We start from the raw sequence: 24,693 nt of genomic DNA, 5'->3' as shown, positions 1-24,693 counted from the left end.
AAAGTCTGTATTACATGAAATCACATGTTCCGAAGCGTTGTTTTGAAATTCAATTCATGCATATTATTAGTCTTTTTAGTGTGTTTGATTAATCAGCAGTTAATATTGAGGGCAGAAACTCTGTTCTATTTATCTTGCATAGCTTTTTGTTCATAATAGGTGCTCAGTATATGCAGTCTGCATCCAGTGTAGCATTACTTCTCCATTAGTGACAATGCTCTTGAAAGCGAAAGAAACTATTCAAATGAGCATGAGAAAAAATGGAAATTTATGGTTTTATATTAATGACAATTCCAAAAGTGAAATTGTGTTCAGTTAATACTGGTCTGGAAGTCAATCACTCTTTTGTTTGTTCATTCAGCCCCTGAGTCATGTATGATTCTTTGTGACCCCATGGATTGTAGCTCACCAGGCTCCTCTGTCCATGGGATTCTCCAGGCAAGAATACTGGAGTGGGTTGCCATTTCCTTCTTCAGTACTGCAGGTCATCTCTCTCTCTTATATATTATATTAGTCAGAGTTCTCCAGAGAAACAGAGCCAATAGGAGCCAGTATATATGTATTTATGTGTGTGTCTGTGTTTGTGTGTATGTGTGTGTGTGTATAAATTAATTATAGGAATTGATTTGTGCAATTGAGTATGACAAGAGGTTCCACAGTCTGCTTTCTTCAACCTGGAGAACCAGGAAAACTGGTGGTATAATTTAGCATTTGGTATAATTCCGTCTTAGTCTGAATGCCTGAGAACCAAGAGAGCAGATAATATAAGGTCCAGTTTGAGACCCAGGAACCAGGAAGACCAATGTCTGAGGGCAGGAGAAGATGGGTGTCCCAGCTCAAGCAAAGAACAAATTTGTACTTCCTCCTCCCTTGTAGGGGCTTCCCTGGTTCAGTGGTAAAGAACTTTCCTGACAATATAGGAGTCAGGGATTTGATCGCTGTGTCAGAAAGACCCCAGGGAGAAAGAAATGGCAACCACTATTCTTGCCAGGAAAATCCCCATGGACAGAGTAGCCTGGTGGGTAACAAAACCTCCCTTGTAGTCTATTGAGGCCCTCAAGGTTTGATGCCCATCCACATTGTTGAAGGTGATTTTCTTTACTCAGACTGTAGATTCAAATGCTAATTTTTTCCAGAAAACAGTCACAGACCCACCCAGAAAGAATGTTTTACTGGCTCTCTGGGCATCCCTTAGTCCAGTCAATTTGACACAAAATTAGCTACTATATATACATATATATGTTTAAAAATTATATAGTAGTTTTATATATTTTTCAACTCTTAATTATCCCTCTTTGGCCTCATTGTTTCCCACTGCAGACAAGCTTTCTCTAAATGGCAACAAGTAGTTAAGTAACTCCTCTTAAGAAAAGAAATTTGGACAGTTTATCTTGTTTGCATATTCATCCGTGGACCATTCACTGTCATTGTAGTCCCATATGCTTTTCATCATCTCCACCTCTTGGTATTATTAGTCTCTCTGATTTTATCTGTTATAATAGGTTTGTAGTGGTTACATATTTTTTTAAATAAGAAATGTATATGAATGTTGTTTTTGTTTTCTGTTGCCATTGTCAAAAAATGACTTATTTGACCCATTGGCACAATCTATTATATTGATAGATTGCCCAGTAATGTATCTTGTCTTCCTTGCTAAGATAAACCTTACTTGATCATGGTGAGTGATTCTTTTATTATCGAATTTTCTTTTCCAGGATTTTATTCAGGGTCTTACATCTCTGTTCAGAAGTCAAATGAATCTTTTGTGAACTATAATCATCAAGATTTCTTATGAAGGTCAGTCTAACTTTGTAAAATACAATGGGTAGTTATCATTAAAGGTTCTTGAAAAAAAACTTACAAGTTTTTTTCATCTGGCCTTGGGGAATCTTTGGAGGTACCCCATCTATTCTTAAAATATTCATATTTAGAATAATGGTAAAACAACCAAAACTCTATTGGTGATATGAACCTTTGTTCAAGATAGGTTTAAATAATACTGGAAAATATAGGCCTAGTCACTTTGTTAAGGATGAATAGGAAGAACGTGACAGTGTGGACATAGGAGAAAAGAAGAGGGGTAGGAAGGAACTAACTAAAGATTCTAATTGCCTCTACTTATAAGAGTTTAGAAATAATATATACATACTACTATATATAAAATAGATAACAAAGAAGGACCTACTGTATAGCACAGGGAGCTCTATGCAATACTCTTCAATGGCCTATGTGGGAAAAGAATCTGAAAAAGAATTTATATGTATGTGTATATATGTATGTTTATATATATCTGAATCACTGTGCTGTACACCTGAAAGTAACACAATATTGTAAATCAACTATAATAAAGGAAAACGATGAGTATCTCTCAGATTTGTGAAGATTTTGTGAATCCTAACATCAGTTGTTTAAAATAATTTTTACCTATATATCTTTTTAAATATTATAAAGATTTCCAATACAGTTAATATAACTTTTGATAAACTTTTCAGTTCAGTTCAGTTCAGTAGCTCAGTCATGCCCGACTCTTTGCGACCCCATGAATCACAGCACACCAGTCCTCCCTGTCCATCACCAGCTCCCGGAATTTGCTCCAACTCATGTCCATAGAGTCGGTGATGCCATCCAGCCATCTCATTCTCTGTTGTCCCCTTCTCCTCCTGCCCCCAATCCCTCCCAGCATCAGAGTCTTTTCCAATGAGTCAACTTTTTGCATGAGGTGGTCAAAATATTGGAGTTTCAGCTTTAGCATCAGTCCTTCCAATGAACACCCAGGACTGATCTCCTTTAGCATGGACTGGTTGGATCTCCTTGCAGTCCAGGTTCTGATAATTAATGGGGATGAAATAATAGAATTCCTATGAACTACATATTGGTTTTGGTATAAGCCATTAGGAAGCCCGAGTCTCAGGTTTGGAAAGAATCAAACTTGATTATTTATAAAGCCTCTGTGGAAAAACTCCTGAGGACTGCAGATCAAAATCCAAGTCAGAGCTTTGGCTTTTCCAATTATGAAGAAATGAATATGTCAGTCTGGTGTGTACCCTTGTAAGCTACATTTCCAGTGGCCACACAGCTCATATTCTCTGGAGGGCTCAACAGGGCATGGTGCTCAGGATAGTGGAAACCTAGTGGCCATGATTCTGGACTCATAACCCACAGCATTGCTCCTCACCACTTTTATCACTTAGAGTGACCTTTCCTTTGGTCTCTTTGACCTCCTGTTATTGCCTCCCAGGGAAATGTGGGGGGAGGAGAAGAGTTGAAATTACAGAAGTTTTGGTGGAGAAATATGTCCCATAGTTGGTGCTTTTTTAAATTTTTTTAAAATTTATTTATTTTAATTGGAGGCTAATTACTTTACATTATTGTATTGGTTTTGCCATACATTTACATGAATCTGCCCTGGGTGTATATGTATTTCCCATCTTGAACCCCCCTCCCACCTCCCTTTCCATCCCATTCCTCTGGCTCATCCAGTATACCAGCCCTGAGCATCCTGTATCATGCATCGAACATGGACTGGCGATTTGTTTCACATATGATAATATACATTCTTCAACGCCATTCTCCCAAATCATTGGTGTTTTAACTATAGTACTAAGATTTCTAATATTTATTTTTCTAAGATTCTGAGATACAGTGGGTTTTTTTTTTTTTTACTTTATTTGTATGAGAAAATTATAACAAGTAGTTTTTTTTTTCTTTTTTAGTTTAATTGCTTTACAGTGTTGAGTTATTTTCTGCTGTACATCTCAGTGAATCAGCTATATCCTACATATATGTACTTTGTCCAGCTCTGGTAAAAGAACTCGCCTGCCAATTCAGGAGCTACAGGAGATGTGGGTTCAATCCCTGGGTCAGGAAGATCCCCTAGAGGAGGGCATGGGAATCTACTCCAGTATTCTTGCCTGGAGAATTCTGTGGACAGAGGAGCCTGGTGGGCTGCAGTCCATGGGGTCACAAAGAATCAGACATGACTGAGCCACTGAGCAAGCACACACATACACGCTTTGTCCACAGAGCACTCAGTGGAGTTCCCAGTGCTGTATTTCATTAGCTATCTACTTTATGGAAATCTTTGGTGAGAATGCAATCCTGCAGAAGCCTCCTTATTATGTTCACCCACTCATAATATTCTTACAATCTTCAAGTAATTTTCAAAGGAGAAACCACAAGTCCATAATGAAGGACCAGCAGACCATCCTGCATTGCTGCATCGCCTATTGCACGTCGAATTTCCCTTAGAGTTTGTGCTGTTTGAGATGTAACTTATCTATTTTCAGCACCAAGAATCATAGGAGTCTTATAAATCATAGGATTTTTAAGTATAACTTGGAATGATAGAATGCATCTGTTTAGTGAAAGATCTGTTTAGTAAAGTCTCTAGTAAGTGACTATATAAAAAGCATCCATAGCTCAGGGGGAAATTTTTTAAAGCATTTATTTTTTATGATTTCAGATACTTTGATATAGATTTTGTTTCCTAATCTTTGAGGTAAATCAGTCACTGTTTTTGTCTTCATTGAGCCATACCCCTTTCAAGTTGGTGATTGGGATTCTTCTCTTTGGAATGGCATCAGTTGGGCAGTCATCCAGTTGGAAAAGAAGTGTGCTTTTGAACTGAAAATTTAAAACCAGACTCTCTTAAATTACAGATTGTGGAGACCTGGATTCAATCCTTGGGTCGGGAAGATCCCCTGGAGAAGGAAATGGCAACCCACTCCAATATTCTTGCCTGGAGAATCCCATGGATGGAGGAGCCTGGTGGGCTACAGTCCATGGGGTCGCAAAGAGTCGGACACGACTGAGCGACTTCACTTCACTTCACTTCACTTCATCTACTTTATACGTAGTAGTATATACAGTGACGTGAAAGTCACTCGGTTGTGTCCGACTTTTTGCAACAACATGAACTATACAGTCCATGGAATTCTCTAGGCCAGAATATTGGAGTGGGTAACCTCTCCCTTCTCCAGGGGATCTTCCCAACCAAGGATCGAGCCCAGGTCTCCCACATTGCAGGCGGATTCTTTACCATCTGAGCCACAAGGGAAGCCCAGTCAATATATATGTCAATCCCTATCTCCCAATTCATCCCACCTCCTCTTCCTCTTGATATTCATATGTTTCTTCTCTACATCTTTGTTTCGATTTCAGCTTTGCAAATAGGTTCATATGTACCATTTTTCCAGATTCCATATATATGTGTTAATATGTGATATTTGTTTTTCCTCTTTCTGACTTACTTCACTTTGTATGACAGGCTATAGGTTCATTCATGTCTCGGCAAGTGGTACAATTTCATTCCTTTTATGGCTGAGTAGTATTCCATTGTATACATATGTGTGTGTGTGTGCATATGCCACATCATCTTTATTCATTCCTTTGTTGATGGACATTTAGGTTGCTTCCATGTCCTGGCTATTGTAAATAGTGCTTCAGTGAAAATTGGTGTGCATGTATCCTTTTGAATTATGGTTTTCTCTGGGTATGTGCCCAGGAGTGGGATTTCTGGGTCATATGGTAGCTCTATTTTTAATGCTTTAAGGAACTTCCATACTGTTTTCTATAGTGCATGTATCAATTTACATTCCTACCAACAGTGTAAGAGGGTTCCCTTTCCTCTACACCCTCTATAGTATTTATTGTTAAACTCTGAAGGCCAGAAAGGAGTGGGACTCCCTGCTCCCACCACAACATAAAGCTCAACAGCTTTAGATAATGGGCTCACCATTTGGGGACTACCATACCACAGTGCAGAAACAGAGAATTATATCCACAATGAAAACTTCTGTCAGGCCAAAGAATGGAGAGGAATAAGAACATTCCTGGTGGGTTGTTTGCTCATAATTGTGCCATTTGTGATGAAATGGCTCTCTGGCACAGTTTGAAAATTTCCTCCATATGCAGGAAGACCATTAAAGAATAAACAGTGTGGTTCAAGGCTTTTAACATGATTAGGAGGGGAGAACTTACATCATCTCATCTTGGTTCTTATCTGCTCAATGTAACTATTTTTTTTTCCTCTCAAAAAGTCATTCCTGAGACTTCCCTGGCGGTCCAACGGTTGAGCCTTTGTCTTACAATGCAGTAGGTGTGGGTTTGATTCCTGGTTGCAAAGCTAATTATCCCTCAGGCCTCTCAGCCAAAAAAACAAAACATAGAACGGAAGCAATATTGTTACAAATTCAGTAAAGACTTCAAAATGGTATATCCACTTTAAAAAAAAAAAAAACTTATAAAAGTCATTCTTACTGATTTTTGAAAATATTTCAGATTTGTTTCTTAAATAAGCTGTTACTCTGGTTTTTCTTGTTGCATTTTTTAGAAAATGGAAAACAGCATTTTATTTTATTCTTTTCCAAAATGTGCAGCAAGTAATCAAGAACATTCCTCTTGAGTCTTGTGTTATTTCCTCTTTAGTTCACTGCCCCTCAAGCCAAATCCCAAGTCTGCTTTAAAGAGTTTGGAAAACTCACTTGTCTTTAGTTCAACAAAAGCTAATAGAATGGCAAGCCACTCCAGTACTCTTGCCTAGAAAATCCCACGGATGGAGGAGCGTGGTAGACTGCAGTCCATGGGGTCACTCAGTCGGATATGACTGAGCGACCTCACTTTCACTTTTCACTTTCACGCATTGGAGAAGGAAATGACAACCCACTCCAGTGTTCTTGCCTGGAGAATCCCAGGGACGGGGGAGCCTGGTGGGCTGCCGTCTATGGGGTCGCACAGAGTCGGACACGACTGAAGCGACTTAGCAGCAGCAGCAGCTTGAGGATAGTAGTTCTCTTGAGCAAATTAAACATTCCCCTTGCAATCTTCTTTTAAAAAATTGAGGTGAAATTCATGTAAAATACAATCAATCAATAATTTAAAAGTGTACACTTTAATGGCACTTCAGTTCAGTTCAGTTCAGTTCAGTCGCTCAGTCGTGTCCAACTCTTAAAGACCCCATGAACCACAGCACACCAGGCCTCCCTGTCCATCACCAACTCCCTGAGTTCACTCAAACTCATGTCCATCGAGTCGGTGATGCCATCCAGCCACCTCATTCTCTGTCTTCCCCGTCTCCTCCTACCCCCAATCGCTCCCAGCATCAGAGTCTTTTCCAGTGAGTCAACTCATCGCATGAGGTGGCCAAAGTATTGGAGCTTCAGCTTTAGCATAAGTCCTTCCAATGAACACCCAGGATTGATCTCCTCTAGAATGGACTGGTTGGATCTCCTTGCAGTCCAAGGGACTCTCAAGAGTCTTCTCCAGCACCACAGTTCAAAAGCATCAATTCTTCGGCGATCAGCCTTCCTCACAGTCCAACTCTCACATCCATACATGACCACGGGAAAAACCATAGCCTTGACTAGACGGACCTTGGTTGGCAAGGTAATGTCCCTGCTCTTTAATATGCTATCTAGGCTGGTCATAACTTTCCTTCCAGGGAGCAAGCGTCTTTTAATTTCATGGCTGCAATCAGCATCCGCAGTGATTTTGGAGCCCAAAAAAATAAAGTCTGACACGGTTTCCACTGTTTCCCCATCTATTTCCCAAGAAGTGATGGGACCAGATGCCATGATCTTCGTTTTCTGAATGTTGAGCTTCAAGCCAACCTTTTCACTCTCCTTTTTCACTTTCATCAAGAGGCTTTTGAGTTCCTCTTCACTTTCTGCCATAAGGGTGGTGTCATCTGCATATCTGAGATTATTGATATTTCTCCCGGCAATCTTGATTCCAGCTTGTGCTTCTTCCAGCCCAGCGTTCACATTCATAATGTTGTTGCATCCACCACTTCTCACTAGTGTCAAAACTTTTTTGTCACCCCAACAGAACATCCTGTTCTCTTTAAATAATTGCTTTTCACTTCCTCTCTCCACCTCAACTGCTGGCAGCTACTAATTTACTTTCTGTCTCTATGGATTTTCCTATATTGCAAATTACAGAGAAAAAGAATCATGCAATATATAACACTTTGTGTTTTGTTACTTTAGTATAATGTTTTTTGAGGTTTATCAAAGTCGTAGTACTTCATTCTTTGTTATGGTTGAATAATATTCCATTGTATGTATATATAACAAATTGTTTATCCTTTCATTGTTGATGGACATTTGGGTTATTCACATCTTCTGGCTAATATGAATAATACTTCTGTAAACATTAGTATGGCATCACCGACTCTGTGGACATGAGTTTGAGTGAACTCCGGGAGTTGGTGATGGACAGGGAGGCCTGGCGTGCTGTGATTCATGGGGTCACGGAGAGTCAGACACGACTGAGTGACTGAACTAAATAACTAAACATTAGTATGTAAGTTTCTGTGTAAACACATGTTATCATTTCTCTGGGGTATACCTAGTAGTGTAATTGTATAGTCGTGTGTTTACACTTCTTTTAATCATTTGGGGAGGTGCCATACTGTTTTCCAAAGAGGCTACAACATATACATCCCCACCAGCAGTGTATGATGGTTCCTATTTCTCCGCTTTGTTATCAACACATATTTTCCCTTAAAAATATACTTATTTGAGTGAGTGTTTCCAGCGGTCATGTATGGATGTGAGAGTTGGATTGTGAAGAAAGCTGATCACTGAAGAATTGATGCTTTTGAACTGTGGTGTGGGAGAAGACTCTTGAGAGTTCCTTAGACTGCAAGGAGATCCAACCAGTCCATTCTAAAGGAGATCAGTCCTGGGTGTTCATTGGAAGGACTGATGCTGAAGCTGAAACTCCAATACTTTGGCCACCTCATGTGAAGAATTGACTCACTGGAAAAGACTCTGATGCTGGGAGGGTTTGGGGGCAGGAGGAGAAGGGGACGACAGAGAATGAGTCGGCTGGATGGCATCACAGACTCGATGAACATGAGTTGGAGTGAACTCTGGGAGTTGGTAATGGACAGGGAGGCCTGGCATGCTGTAATTCATGGGGTCACAGAGAGTCAGACACGACGGAGAGACTGAACTGAACTGAAAGTGGTATGTCATTGTGTTTTTGATCAATTTGCATTTCCTTGATGACCAATGAAATTGAACATCTTTTCATGTGTTTATTGGCCATTTGTATATGTTTTTTTGGAGAAATGGATATTCAACTCTGTTACTCATTTCTTATTTGAGTTGTCTTTTTGTTGTAGAGTTGTAAGAGTTCTTTATATATTCTGAACACTAGACCTTTATTAGATATATGATTTGTAAATAATTTTTTTTCTTAGTATAGACTGTGTTTTATACTTTCTTGATAGTGTCTTTGATGCCCAAAAGTTTAAAATCTTTGTTTTTTTAATTTTTATTATAAAAGAGAATTATTTTTCTTCTATCCCATTCATTCCTCTAATTTATGTTATCCACTCGGCAAATGTAGACAGATTGATAACCTTGTTCTCAGTTTAGTTCTGTTCAGTCGCTCAGTCGTGTTCGACTCTCCGCAACCCCATGAATCACAGCAAGCCAGGCCTCCCTGTTCATCACCAACTCCCGGAGTACACTCAAACTCATGTCCACAGAGTCGGTGATGCCATTCAGCCATCTCATTCTCCGTCGTCCCCTTCTCCTCCCGCCCCCAACCTTTCCCAGCATCAGAGTCTTTTCCAGTGAGTCAACTCGTCGCATGAGGTGGCCAAAGTATTGCAGTTTCAGCTTTAGCATCAGTCACTCCAATGAACATCCAGGACTGATCTCCTTTAGAATGGACTGGTTGGATCTCCTTGCAGTATAAGGAACTCTCAAGAGTCTTCTCCAACACCACAGTTCAAAAGCATCGATTCTTCGGTGATCAGCTTTCTTCACAGTCCAGCTCTCACATCCATACATGACCACGGGAAAAACCATTGCCTTGACTAGACAGACCTTGGTTGGCAAAGTAATGTCTCTGCTTTTTAATATGCTATCAAGGTTGGTCATAACTTTCCTTCCAAGGAGCAAGCGTCTTTTAATTTCATGGCTGCAATCAGCATCTGCAGTGATTTTTGAGCCCAAAAAAAGAAAGTCTGACACTGTTTCCACTGTTTTTCCATCTATTTCCCATGAAGTGATGGGACCAGATGCCATGATCTTTGTTTTCTGAATGTTGAGCTTCAAGCCAACCTTTTCACTCTCCTCTTTCACTTTCATCAAGAGGCTTTTGAGTTCCTCTTCACTTTCTGCCATAAGGGTAGTGTCATCTGCATATCTGAGGTTATTGATATTTCTCCAGGCAATCTTGATTCCAGCTTGTGCTTCTTCCAGCCCAGCATTCCTCATGATGTACTCTGCATATAAGTTAAATAAGCAAGGTGACAATATACAACCTTGACGTACTCCTTTTCCTATTTGGAACCAGTCTGTTGTTCCATGTCCAGTTCTAACTGTTGCTTCCTGACCTGCATACAGGTTTCTCAAGAGGCAGGTCAGGTGGTCTGGTATTCCCATCTCTTTCAGAATGTTCCACAGTTTATTGTGATCAACACAGTCAAAGGCTTTGGCATAGTCAATGAAGCAGAAATAGATGTTTTTCTGAAATTCTCTTGCTTTCTCCATGATCCAGCGGATGTTGGCAATTTGATCTCTGGTGCCTCTGCCTTTTCTAAAACCAGCTTGAACATCTGGGAGTTCACGGTTTACATACTGCTGAAGCCTGGCTTGGAGAATTTTGAGCATGACTTTACTAGCGTGTGAGATGAGTGCAATTGTGCGATAGTTTGAGCATTCTTTGGCATTGCCTTTCTTTGGGATTGGAATAAAGACTGACCTCTTCCAGTCCTGGAGAAGGGAATGGCAAACCACTTCGGTATACTTGCCTTGAGAACCCCATGAACAGTATCAAAGGGCAAAATTCCCCAGGTTGGTAGGTGCCCAGTATGCTACTGGAGCTCAGTGGAGAACTAACTCTAGAAGGAATAAAGGGATGGAGCAAAAGCAAAACAAATACCCAGTTGTGGATGTGACCAGTGACAGAAGCAAGGTCCGGTGCTGTAAAGAGCAATATTGCATAGGAACCTGGAATGTTAGGTCCATGAATCAAGGCAAATTGGAAGTGGTCAAACGGGAGACGGCAAGAGTGAACGTCGACATTCTAGGAATCAGTGAATTAAAATGGACTGGAATGGGTGAATTTAACTCGGATGACCATTATATCTACTACTGTGGGCAGGAAACCCTTAGAAGAAATGGAGTAGCCATCATGGTCAACAAAAGAGTCTGAAATGCAGTATTTGGATGCAATCTTAAAAATGACAGGATGATTTCTGTTCGTTTCCAAGGCAAGCCATTCAATATTACAGTAATCCAGGCCTATGCCCCAACCAGTAATGCTGAAGAAGCCGAAGTTAATCGGTTCTATGAAGACCTACAAGACCTTTTAGAACTAACACCCTAAAAAGATGTCCTTTTCATTATAGGGGACTGGAATGCAAAAGTAGGAAGTCAAGAAACACCTGGAGTAACAGGCAAATTTGGCCTTGGAGCACGGAATGAAGCAGGGCAAAGGCTAGTACAGTTTTGCCAAGAGAACGCACTGGTCACAGCAAACACCCTCTTCCAACATCATAAGAGAAGACTCTACACATGGACTTCACCAGATGGTCAACACCGAAATCAGATTGATTATATTCTTTGCAACCAAAGATGGAGAAGCTGTATACAGTTAGCGAAAACAAGACCAGGAGCTGACTGTGGCTCAGATCATGAACTCCTTATCGCCAAATTCAGACTTAAATTGAAGGAAGTAGGGAAAACCACTAGACCATTCAGATATGACCTCAATCATATCCCTTATGATTATACAGTGGAAGTAAGAAATAGATTTAAGGGACTAGATCTGATTGATAGAGTGCCTGATGAACTCTGGACGGAGGTTCGTGACATTGTACAGGAGACAGGGACCAAGACCATCCCCATGGAAAAGAAATGCAAAAGAGCGAAATGGCTGTCTGAGGAGGCCTTACAAATAGGTGTGAAAAGAAGAGAGGCGAAAAGCAAAGGAGAAAAGGAAAGATATAAGCATCTGAATGCAGAGTTCCAAAGAATAGCAAGGAGAGATAAGAAAGCCTTCCTCAGTGATCAATGCAAAGAAATAGAGGAAAACAACAGAATAGGAAAAACAAGAGATCTCTTCAAAAAAATTAGAGATTCCAAGGGAACATTTCATGCAAAGATGGGCTCGATAAAGGACAGAAATGGTATGGACCTAAGAGAAGCAGAAGATATTAAGAAGAGGTGGCAGGAATACACAGAAGAACTGTACAAAAAAGATCTTCACGACCAAGATAGTCACGATAACGTGATCACTGACCTAGAGCCAGACATCTTGGAATGTGAAGTCAAGTGGGCCTTAGAAAGCATCACTACTAACAAAGCTAGTGGAGGTGATGGAATTCCAGTTGAGCTATTTCAAGTCTTGAAAGATGATGCTGTGAAAGTGCTGCACTCAATATGCCAACCTTGTTCTACATATGGATTATTGCCATTGTCATGATATAAAAATATATTTAAACTATATTCACTGAAAAATGCAAAATAGTGAACAGACTGTAGAGTAAAACTTCCTTTGTTGAAAAAATGGGGTAGACAGAGAGATGATTTATGTGTATGGAAAATATCTATAAGGAGCCATAAGAAACAATGGTGGTTATCTAGGGAGTAGGACCTTCATTTTTCAATTTATACCTTTTTGTATTCTTTGATTTTTATGTACCAAGTATGTATTACTTGAACAACAATTTTTAATGGATTTTATAACCCATGCTCCATTACTTTTTCGTGTAAGCTCCAAATGACTTAATAAATTGAGTGATCCCATTTTCCAGACCCACAGTCAGAACACATATTCTGATAGTCTTGAATGTTCAGATCTGCCTCAACTTAAGATGAGACTGCATCCAATAATCAATTCAAAATACTGCAAGTGGAAAACACATTTAATATACCTAACTTACTGAAAATCATAGCTTAGCCTAGCCTATATTAAATGTAATCAGAACACTTACACTAGCCTACAGTAGCGCACCTAGAGACTCAGGGAGATAGTGAAGAACAGGGAAGCCTGACATGTTGCAGTTCATGGGGTCACAAAAAGTTGGACACTACTGAACAACTGAACAACAACAGTAGGGTGAAAACCTCTATCACAAACCCCTTTTTATATAAAATGTTGAATATCTCATGTAATTTATTGAATCCTGTACTAAAATTAAAAAAAAATAAAAAGCTTTTGTAGGTACAGGATGGTTGTAAATGTATTGGTTATTTTCCTTTGTGATTGTAGGGCTGACTGGGAGCTGTCAGTTACTGCTGTTCCCCAGCATCACAAGAGTATGGTACAGCATATCACTAGCTTGGACAAAGATCAGAATTCAAAGCATGGTTTCTACTGAATGCGTTCTGCTTTTGTACCATTGTAAAGTGGGAAATTCCTAAGTCAAACCATTGTAAATCATGGAGTGTCTGTATATGTAGGAAACTGAGTTAAACTATTTGAAACTGGGTCTGATCTATAAGAGTCAGCAACTAAAATTGCAATATAGAATTTTTTTTTACTCTATAGTATTTTTAAGTTGAGATATACTTGACATAAAAAGTAATAGTTTTAGGTATACACATAATGATTTGATTTATGTATACATGGTTAAATAATTACTACAATAAATTTTGTTAACATTCATCACCAAATATAAAACTTTTTTTTCTTGTGATGAGAACTTTTAAGATCTGCTATCTTCAGTTCAGTTCAGTTTAGTTCAGTCGCTCAGTCGTGTCAGACTCTTTGCGACCCTATGAATCACAGCACGCTCGGCCTCCCTGTCCATTACCAACTCCTGGAGTTCACTCCAACTCATGTCCATCGAGTCAGTGATACCATCCAGCCATCTCATTCTCTGTTGTCCCCTTTTCCTCCTGCCTCCAATCTCTCCCAGCATCAGAGTCTCTTCCAATGAGTCAACTCTTTGCGTGAGGTGGCCAAAGTATTGGAGCTTCAGCTTCAGCATCAGTCCTTCCAATGAACACCCAGGGCTGATCTCCTTTAGAATGGACTGGTTGGATCTCCTTGCAGTCCAAGGGACTCTCAAAAGTCTTTTCCAGCACCACAGTTCAAAAGCATCAATTCTTCGGTGATCAGTTTTCTTCACAGTCCAACTCTCGCATCCATACATGACCACTGGAAAAACAATAACCTTGACTAGACGGACCTTGGTTGGCAAAGTAATGTCTCTGCTTTCTAATATACTACTAGATTGGTCATAACTTTCCTTCCAAGGAGTAAGCGTCTTTTAATTTCATGGCTGTAATCAGCATCTGTAGTGATTTTGGAGCGCAAAAAAAAAGAAAGTCTGACACTGTTTCCACTGTTTTCCCATCTATTTCCCATGAAGTGATGGGACTGGATGCCATGATCTTACTTTTCTGAATGTTGAGCTTCAAGCCAACCTTTTCACTCTCCTCTTTCACTTTCATCAAGAGGCTTTTTAGTTCCTCTTCACTTTCTGCCATAAGGGTGGTGTCATCTGCATATCTGAGGTTATTTATATTTCTCCCAGCAATCTTAATTGCAGCTTGTGCTTCTTCCAGCCCAGTGTTCCTCATGATATACTCTGCATATAAGTTAAATAAGCAGGGTGACAATATGCAACCTTGCCGTACTCCTTTTCCTATTTGGATCCAGTCTGTTGTTCCATGTCCAGTTCTAACTGTTGCTTCCTGACCTGCATACAGGTTTCTCAAAGTCAGGTCAGGTGGTCTGGTATTTCCATCTCTTTCAGAATTTTTCAGTTTATTGTGATCCACACAGTCAAAGGCTTTGGCATAGTCAATGAAGCAGAAATAGATGTTTTTCTGGAACTCTCTTGCTTTTTCCATGATCCAGCAGATGTTGGCAATTTGATCTCTGGTTCCTCTGCATTTTCTAAAACCAACTTGAACATCTGGAAGTTCACGGTTCACGTATTTCTGAAGCCTGGCTTGGAGAATTTTGAGCATGACTAGAAACTTTCAAATATACCGTGCAATATTTTTAGCCATAGCAACATGCTATATATTCCCAGAACTTATTTATTTCAAAACGAGAGTTTTGTACTTTTTAACTGTCTTCACCCATCTTGTTACCCCGTGCCCCTTTGTCCCAAGGAACTATCAATCTTCTCTCTGTATCTCTGAGGTTTTATTTTTTTAGATTCCACATATAAATGAGATCATACCAAGATACCATGATATCATGGTATTTGTTTTACTATGTCTGACTTTTTCACTTAGCATAATGCCCTCAAGATCTATTCATATTATTGTTGTTGCAGAGAGTAAGGTTTTCTCCTTTTTTAATGACCAAGTGGCATTCCATTGTATATCATTATCTACCATGTTTTCTTTATTCATTTATTCATTGATAGACACTTAAGTTGTTTCCATGTCTTGATTATTGTAAATGATGCTGCATTGTATATGGATTCTTCAGCATAACGATTTAGTTTCTTTTGCTATATACCCAGGGGTAGTATTCCTGGATCATATGGTAGCTCTGTTTTTAATTTTTTGAGCAACCTCCATTGCTGTTTTCCATAGTTTCTACACAAATTTACATGTCGATCAACTGTCCACAAGGGTTGCTTTTTCTTCATGTCCTACCCAAAGCTTGTTATTTCTTGTCTTTGATGATAGCCATTATAACAGATGTGGAATGATAACTCATTGTGATCTTGATCTGCATTTCCTTGATGGTCGATTATGTTGAGCAGCTTTACATGTGCCTATCCCCTATCTATATGCCTGTTTTGGAAACATCTCTATGCAGGTTTCCTGCCCATTTTTTAATCTATTTTTTTTTTTTGAGTTGTGTTAGTTCTTTATATATTTTAGATGTTAACCCCTTATTAGATATATGATTTGAAAATATTTCCCTCCATTTGGTACGTTGCTTTTTTATTTCGATGACTGTTTCCTTTTCTGTACAGAAACTTTTTAGTTTGACATATTTCCATTTGTCTTTCTTTTGTTGCCTTAGCTTTTGGTGTCAAATCCAAAAAGTCGTTGCCAAGACTGATGCCAAGGGAATTACGCCCTATGTTTTCTTCTAGAAGTTTTATCATTTAAGGTCTTATATTCAAGTCTTTTTTTGTTTTTAATTTTAACTGGAGGCTAATTACTTTACAATATTGCATTTGTTTTGCCATACATTGACATGAACCCACCCCGGGTGTACATGTGTTCCCCATCTTGAACCCCGCTTCCACCTCCCTCCCCATATCATCCCTCTGGATCATCCCAGTGCACCAGCCCCGAGCATCCTGTATCATGCATCGAACCTGGACTGGCGATTCGTTTCACACATGATAATATACATGTTTCAATGCCATTCTCCCAAATCATCCCACCCTCGCCCTCTCCCACAGAGTCCAAAAGACTGTTCTATACATCTGTGTCTCGTTTGCTGTTTCGCATACAGGGTTATTGTTACCATCTTTCTAAATTCTATATATATATGCGTTAGTATACTGTATTGGTGTTTTTCTTTCTGGCTTACTTCACTCTGTATAATAGGATCCAGGTTAATCTACCTCATTGAAGAGGTCTCTTGTTTTTCCTATTCTGTTGTTTTCCTCTATTTCTTTGCATTGATCACTGAGGAAGTCTTTCTTATCTCTCCTTGCTATTCTTTGGAACTCTGCATTCAGATGCTTATATCTTTCTTTTTCTCCTTTGCTTTTCGCCTCTCTTCTTTTTACAGCTATTTGTAAGGCCTCCTCAGACAGCCATTTCGCTCTTTTGCATTTCTTTTCCATGGGGATGGTCTTGGTCCCTGTCTCCTGTACAATGTCACGAACCTCCGTCCAGAGTTCATCAGGCACTCTATCAATCAGATCTAGTCCCTTAAATCTATTTCTCACTTCCACTGCATAATCATAAGGGATTTGATTGAGGTCATATCTGAATGGTCTAGTGGTTTTCCCTACTTTCTTCAATTTAAGTCTGAACTTCGCAATAAGGAGTTCATGATCTGAGCCACAGTCAGCTCCTGGTCTTGTTTTCGCTAACTGTATACAGCTTCTCCATCTTTGGTTGCAAAGAATATAATCAATCTGATTTCGGTGTTGACCATCTGGTGATGTCCATGTGTAGAGTCTTCTCTTGTGTTGTTGGAAGAGGGTGTTTGCTATGACCAGTGCATTTTCTTGGCAAAACTCTATTAGCCTTTGCCCTGCTTCATTCTGTGCTCCAAGGCCAAATTTGCCAGTTACTCCAGGTGTTTCTTGACTTCCTACTTTTGCATTCCAGTCCCCTAGAATGAAAAGGACATCTTTTTTGGGTGTTAGTTCTAAAAGGTCTTGTAGGTCTTCATAGAACCGATTAACTTCGGCTTCTTCAGCAGTACTGGTTGGGGCATAGGCCTGGATTACTGTAATATTGAATGGTTTGCCTTGGAAACGAACAGAAATCATCCTGTCATTTTTAAGATTGCATCCAAGTACTGCATTTCGGACTCTTTTGTTGACCATGATGGCTACTCCATTTCTTCTAAGGGATTCCTGCCCACAGTAGTAGATATAATGGTCATCCGAGTTAAATTCACCCATTCCAGTCCATTTTAATTCACTGATTCCTAGAATGTCGACGTTCACTCTTGCCATCTCCTGTTTGACCACTTCCAATTTGCCTTGATTCATGGACCTAACATTCCAGGTTCCTATGCAATATTGCTCTTTACAGCACCGGACCTTGTTTCTATCATTGGTCACATCCACAACTGGGTATTGGTTTTGCTTTTGGTCCATCCCTTTATTCCTTCTATAATTATTTCTCCACTGAGCTCCAGTAGCATACTGGGCACCTACTGACCTGGGGAATTCCTCATTCAGTATCCTATCATTTTGCCCTTTGTTACTGTTCATGGGGTTCTCAAGGCAAGTATACTGAAGTGGTTTGCCATTCCCTTCTCCAGGGGACCACATTTGGCTGTGGTCCATGTGATTAGATCAGCTAGTTTCCTGTGATTATGATTTCAGTTTGTCTGCCCTCTGGTGCCCCCTAGCAATACCTACTGTCTTATTTGGGTTTCTCTTACCTTGGTCGTGGATGCTCAAAATTCTCCAAGCCAGGCTTCAGCAGTATGTAAACCGTGAACTCCCAGATGTTCAAGCAGGTTTTAGAAAAGGCAGAGGCACCAGAGATCAAATTGCCAACATTCGCTGGATCATGGAGAAAGCAAGAGAGTTTCAGAAAAACATCTATTTCTGCTTCATTGACTATGCCAAAGCCTTTGACTGTGTGGATCACAATAAACTGTGGAACATTCTGAAAGAGATGGGAATCCCAGACCACCTGACCTGCCTCTTGAGAAACCTGTATGCAGGTCAGGAAGCAACAGTTAGAACCGGTCATGGAATAACAGACTGGTTCCAAATAGGAAAAGGTGTACGTCAAGGTTGTATATTGTCACCTTGCTTATTTAACTTATATGCAGAGTACATCATGAGGAACGCTGGGCTGGAAGAAGCACAAGCTGGAATCAAGATTGCTGGGAGAAATATCAATAACCTCAGATATGCAGATGACACTACCCTTATGGCAGAAAGTGAAGAGGAACTCAAAAGCCTCTTGATGAAAGTGAAAGAGGAGAGTGAAAAGGTTGGCTTGAAGCTCAACGTTCAGAAAACAAAGATCATGGCATCTGGTCCCAACACTTCATGGGAAATAGATGGAAAAACAGTGGAAACAGTGTCAGACTTTGTTTTTTTGGGCTCCAAAATCACTGCAGATGCTGATTGCAGCCATGAAATTAAAAGACGCTTGCTCCTTGGAAGGAAAGTTATGACCAACCTTGATAGTATAGTAAAAAGCAGAGACATTACTTTCCCGACCAAGGTCCGTCTAGTCAAGGCTATGGTTTTTCCCGTGGTCATGTATGGATGTGAGAGTTGGACTGTGAAGAAGGCTGATCGCCGAAGAATCGATGCTTTTGAACTGTGGTGTTGGAGAAGACTCTTGAGAGTCCCTTATACTGCAAGGAGATCCAACCAGTCCATTCTAAAGGAGATCAATCCTGGATGTTCATTGGAGGGACTGATGCTAAAGCTGAAACTCCAATACTTTGGCCACCTCATGCAACGAGTTGACTCACTGGAAAAGACTCTGATGCTGGGAAAGGTTGGGGGCGGGAGGAGAAGGGGACGACGGAGAATGAGATGGCTGGATGGCATCACCGACTCTGTGGACATGAGTTTGAGTGTACTCCGGGAGTTGGTGATGGACAGGGAGGCCTGGCGTGCTGTGATTCATGGGGTCGCAGAGAGTCGGACACGACTGAGCGACTGAACTGAACTGAACTGAACTGAACTAATCTACCTCATTAGAACTGATTCAAATGTTTTCTTTTTAATGGCTGATTAATGCTCCATTGTGTATATGTACCACTGCTTTCTTCTCCATTTGTCGGCTGATGGACATCTAGGTTGATTCCACGTCCTGGCTATTATAAACAGTGCTGTGATGAACTTGGGGTACAAGTGTCTCTTCCAATTCTGATTTCCCAATTTGTATGACCAGCAGCAGGATTGTTGGGTCGTATGGCAGTTCTATTTCCAGATTTTTAAGGAATCTCCACAGTGTTCTCCATAGTAGCTGTACTAGTTTGCATTCCCACCAACTGTGCAAGAGGGTTCCCTTTTCTCCACACCCTCTCCAACATTTATTGCTTGTAGACTTTTTGATAACAACAATTCTGACTGGCATGAAATGGTACCTCATTGTGGCTTTGATTTGCATTTCTCTGATTATGAGTGATGTTGAACATCTTTTCATGTGTTTGTTAGCCATCTCTATGTCTTCTTTGGAGAAATGTCTGTTTAGTTCTTTGGCCCATTTTTTGATTGGGTCATTTCTTTTCTTTGGAATTGAGCTGCAGGAATTTTTGTATATTTTTGAGATTAATTCTTTGTCCATTGCTTCATTTGCTATTATATTCTCCCATTATGAACGCTGTCTTTTGACCTTGCTTATAGTTTCCTTTGCTGTGCAGAAACTTTTCATTTTAATAGGTCCCATTTGTTTATTTTTGCTTTTATTTGCAATATTCTGGGAGTTGGGTCATGGAGGATCCTGCTGTGATTTATGTCGGGCAGTATTTTGCCTATGTTCTACTCTAAGAGTTTTATAGTTTCTGGTCTTACGTTTACATCTTTAATCCATTTTGAATTTATTTTTGTGTATGGTGTTAGAAAGTGTTCTAGTTTCATTCTCTTACAAGTGGTTGACCAGTTTTCCGAGCACCACTTGTTGAAGAGATTGTCTTTTTTCCACTGAATATTCTTGCTTCCTTTGTCAAAGATAAGGTGTCCATAGGTGCATAGATTTATCTCTGGGCTTTTTATTTTGTTCCATTCATCTATATTTCTGTCTTTGTCCCAGTACCATACTGTATTGATGACTGTGGCTTTGTAGTAGGGCCTAACGTCCAGCATGTTGATTCCTCCAGTTCCATTCTTCTTTCTCAGGATAGCTTTGGCTATTCAAGGTTTTTTTATATTTCCATACAAATTGTGAAATTAATTGTTCTAGCTCTGTGAAAAATACCGTTGGTAGCTTCATAGGGATTGCATTGAATCTATAGATTACTTTGGGTAGTACTCTCATTTTCACTATATTGATCCTTCTGATCCAAGAACACGGTATATTTCTCCATCTATTAGTGTCCTGTTTGATTTCTTTCACCAGTGTTTTATAGTTTTCTATATATAGGTCTCTTGTTTCTTTCAGTTCAGTTCAGTTCAGTCGCTCAGTCGTGACCGACTCTTTGCGACCCCATGAATCACAGCACGCCAGGCCTCCCTGTCCATCACCAACTCCCGGAGTTCACTCCAACTCATGTCCATCGAGTCAGTAATGCCATCCAGCCATCTCATTCTCTGTCGTCCCCTTCTTTTCCCACCCCCAATCCTTCCCAGCATCAGAATCTTTTCCAGCGAGTCAACTCTTCACGAGGTGGTCAAAGTATTGGAGTTTCAGCTTCAGCATCAGTCCTTCCAATGAACACCCAGGATCGATCTCCTTCAGAATAGACTGGTTGGATCTCCTTGCAGTCCAAGGAACTCTTAAGAGTCTTCTCCAGCACCACAGTTCAAAAGCATCAATTCTTTGGCGATCAGCTTTCTTAACAGTCCAACTCTTACATCCATACATGACCACTGGAAAATTCATAGCCTTGACTAGACGGACCTTTGTTGGCAAAGCAATGTCTCTGCTTTTTAATATACTATCTAGGTTGGTCATAACTTTCCTTCCAAGGGGTAAGCGTCTTTTAGTTTCATGGCTGCAATCAGCATCTGCACTGATTTTGGAGCCCAAAAAAAAAAAGTATGACAATGTTTCCACTGTTTCCCCATCTATTTCCCATGAATTGATGGGACCAGATGCCATGATCTTTGTTTTCTGAATGTTGAGCTTCAAGCCAACCTTTTCACTCTCCTCTTTCACTTTCATCAAGAGGCTTTTGAGTTCCTTTTCACTTTCTGCCATAAGGGTTGTATCTTCTGCACATCTCAGGTGATTGATATTTCTCCCAGCAATCTTGATTCCAGCTTGTGCTTCTTCCAGCCCAGTGTTCCTCATGATGTACTCTGCATATAAGTTAAAAAAGCAGGTGACAATATACAACCTTGTCGTACTCCTTTTCCTATTTGGAACCAGTCTGTTGTTCCATGTCCAGTTCTAACTGTTGCTTCCTGACCTGCATGCAGGTTTCTCAAGAGGCAGGTCAGGTGTTCTGGTATTCCCATCTCTTTCAGAATGTTCCACAGTTCATTGTGATCCACACAGTCAAAGGCTTTGGCATAGTCAATGAAGCAAAAATAGATGCTTTTCTGGATCTCTCTTGCTTTTTCCATGATCCAGCAGATGTTGGCAATTTGATCTCTGGTTCCTCTGCTTCTTCTAAAATCTGTTTCTTTAGGAGGAAAAATTCCTAAGTATTTTATCCTTTTTGTTGCAGTGGTGAGTGGAATTGTTTCCTTAATTTCTCTTTGAATTTTCTCATTATTAATCTCCAGGAATGCATGGGATTATTGTGTGTTGATTTTATATCCTGCAATTTTACTATATTCATTGATGAACTCTAGTAATTTTCTGGTGGAATCCTTATGGTTTTCCATGTAGAGGATCATGTCATCTGCAAACAGTGAGAGTTTTACTTCCTCTTTTCCAATTTAGATTCCTTTTATTTCTTTTTCTGCTGTGATTGCTCTGACCAAAACTTCCAAACTATGTTGAATAGTAGTGGTGAGTGTGGGCATCCTTTTCTTGTTCCTGACTTTAGGGGAAATGCTTTCATTTTTTCACTGTTGAGGAATAATATTTGCTGTGGGTTTGTCTTATTTAGCTTTTATTATGTTCACGTATGTTCCTTCTATTCCTGCTTTCTGGAAGGTGTTTTGTTTTTTTTTTTTAAATCACAAATGGATGTTGAATTTTCTCAAAGACTTTCTCTGCATCTATTGTGATAATCATATGCCTTTTTTTTCTATTTGTTAATGTGGTGTATTACACTGATTGATTTGAGGATAATGAAGAATCCTTGCATTCCTTGGACAAAGCCCACTTGGTCATGTTGTATGATCTTTTTAATGTGTTGTTGGATTCTGATTGCTAGAATTTTGTTAAAGTTTTTTCCATCTATGTTCATCAGTGATATTGGCCTGTAGTTTTCTTTTCTTTCTTTTTTTTGTTATTTTTTTTTTTTTTGTGGCATCTTCATCAGGTATTGGTGTTAGGGTGATGGTGGTCTCATAGAATGAGTTTGGTAGTGTACCTTCCTCTGCAATTTTCTGGAAGAGTTTGAGTAGGATAGGTGTTAGCTGTTCTTTAAATTTTTGGTCGAATTCAGCTGTGAAGCCGTTTGGACCTGGGCTTTTGTTTGCTGGAAGATTTCTGATTACAATTTCAATTTCTGTGCTTGTGATGGGTCTGTTAAGATTTTCTATTTCTTCCTGATTCAGATTTGGAAAGTTGTACTTTTATAAGAATTTGTCCATTTCTTCCAAGCTGTCCATTTTACTGGCATATAATTGCTGATTGTAGTCTCTTATGATCCTTTGTATTTCTGTGTTGTCTGTTTTGATCTCTCCATTTTCATTTCTAATTTTATTGATTTGATTTTTCTCCCTTTGTTTCTTGATGAGTCTGGCTAGTGGTTTGTCAATTTTATTTATCCTCTCAAAGAACCAGCCTTTGGTTTTGTTGATTTTTGCTATGGTCTTTTTTGATTCTTTGTATGTACTTCTGCCGTAATTTTTAAGATTTCTTTCCTTCTACTCACCCTGGGGTTCTTCATTTCTTCCTTTTCTAGTTGCTTTAGGTGTAGAATTAGGTTATTTAGTTAATTTATTTTCTGGTTTCTTCAGGTATGCCTGTATTGCTATAAGCCTTCCCTTTAGCACTGCTTTTCCCATGTCCCAGAGGTTTTGGATTGTTGTGTTTTCATTTTCATTCGTTTCTATGCATATTTTGTTTTTTGATTTCTTCTATGATTTGTTGGTTATTCAGCAGCGTGATGTTCAGCTTCCATATGTTGGCATTTTTAATAGTTTTTCTCCTGTAATTGAGACCTAGTCTTACTGCATTGTGATCTGAAAAGATGCTTTGAATGATTTCAATTTATTTGAATTTTCCAAGGCTAGATTTATGTCCCAGGATGTGATCTATCCTGGAGAAGGTTCCGTGTGTGCTTGAGAAGAAGGTGAAATTCATTGTTTTGGGGTGAAATTTCCTATAGATATCAATTAGGTCTAACTGGTCTATTGTATCATTTAACGCTTGTGTTTCACTGTTAATTTTCTGTTGATCTATCCATAGATGTGAGTGGGGTATTAAAGTCTCCCACTATTATTGTGTTATTGTTAATTTCCCCTTTCATACTTGTTAGCAATTGTCTTACATATTGTGGTGCTCCTATGTTGGGTGCATATATATGTAAAATTGTTATATCTTCTCTTGGATTGATCCTTTGATCATTATGTAGTGTCCTTCTTTGTCTCTTTACACAGCCTTTGTTTTAAAGTCTATTTTATCTGATATGAGTATTGCTACTCCTGCTTTTTTTTTTTTTTTTGGTCTATATTTGCTTGGAATATATTTTTCCAGCCCTTCTCGTTCAGTCTGTATGTGTCTCTCTTTTCGAGGTGGGTCTCTTGTAGACAATATATGTAGGAATTTTGTTTTTGTATCCATTCATCCAGCCTTTGTCTTTTGGTTGGGGAATGCAAGCCATTTGCATTTAAGGTAATTATTGACAAGTATGATTCTGTTGCAATTTAGTTTATTGTTTTAGGTTTGAATTTATACACGCGGTCTGTGTTTCCTGTCTAGAGAGGATCCTTTAGTATTTGTTGGAGAGCTGCTTTGGTGATGCTGAATTCTTTCAGCTTTTGCTTGTCTGTGATGTTTTTGATTTCTGTTTCATATTTGAATGAGATCCATGCTGGGTACAGTAATCTGGGCTGTAGGCTATTGTTTTTCATCACTTTAAGTACGTCCTGCCATTCCCTCCTGGCCTGAAGAGTTTCTATTGAAAGATCAGCTGTTTTCTTTATGGGAATCCCCTTGTGTGTTATTTGTTGTTTTTCCCTTGCTGCTTTTAATATTTGTTCTTTGTCTTTGATCTTTGTTAATTTGATTAATATGTTTCTTTGAGTGTTTCGCCTTGAGTTTATACTGTTTGGGACTCGCTGTGTTTCTTGGACTTGGGTGA

Source organism: Moschus berezovskii, chromosome X (genome assembly GCF_049115385.1).
Source record: "Moschus berezovskii isolate FMDL1 chromosome X, NW_MosBer_1.0, whole genome shotgun sequence".
NCBI classification, from domain to species: Eukaryota; Metazoa; Chordata; class Mammalia; order Artiodactyla; family Moschidae; genus Moschus; species Moschus berezovskii.
This window is presented reverse-complemented; position numbering follows the sequence as displayed.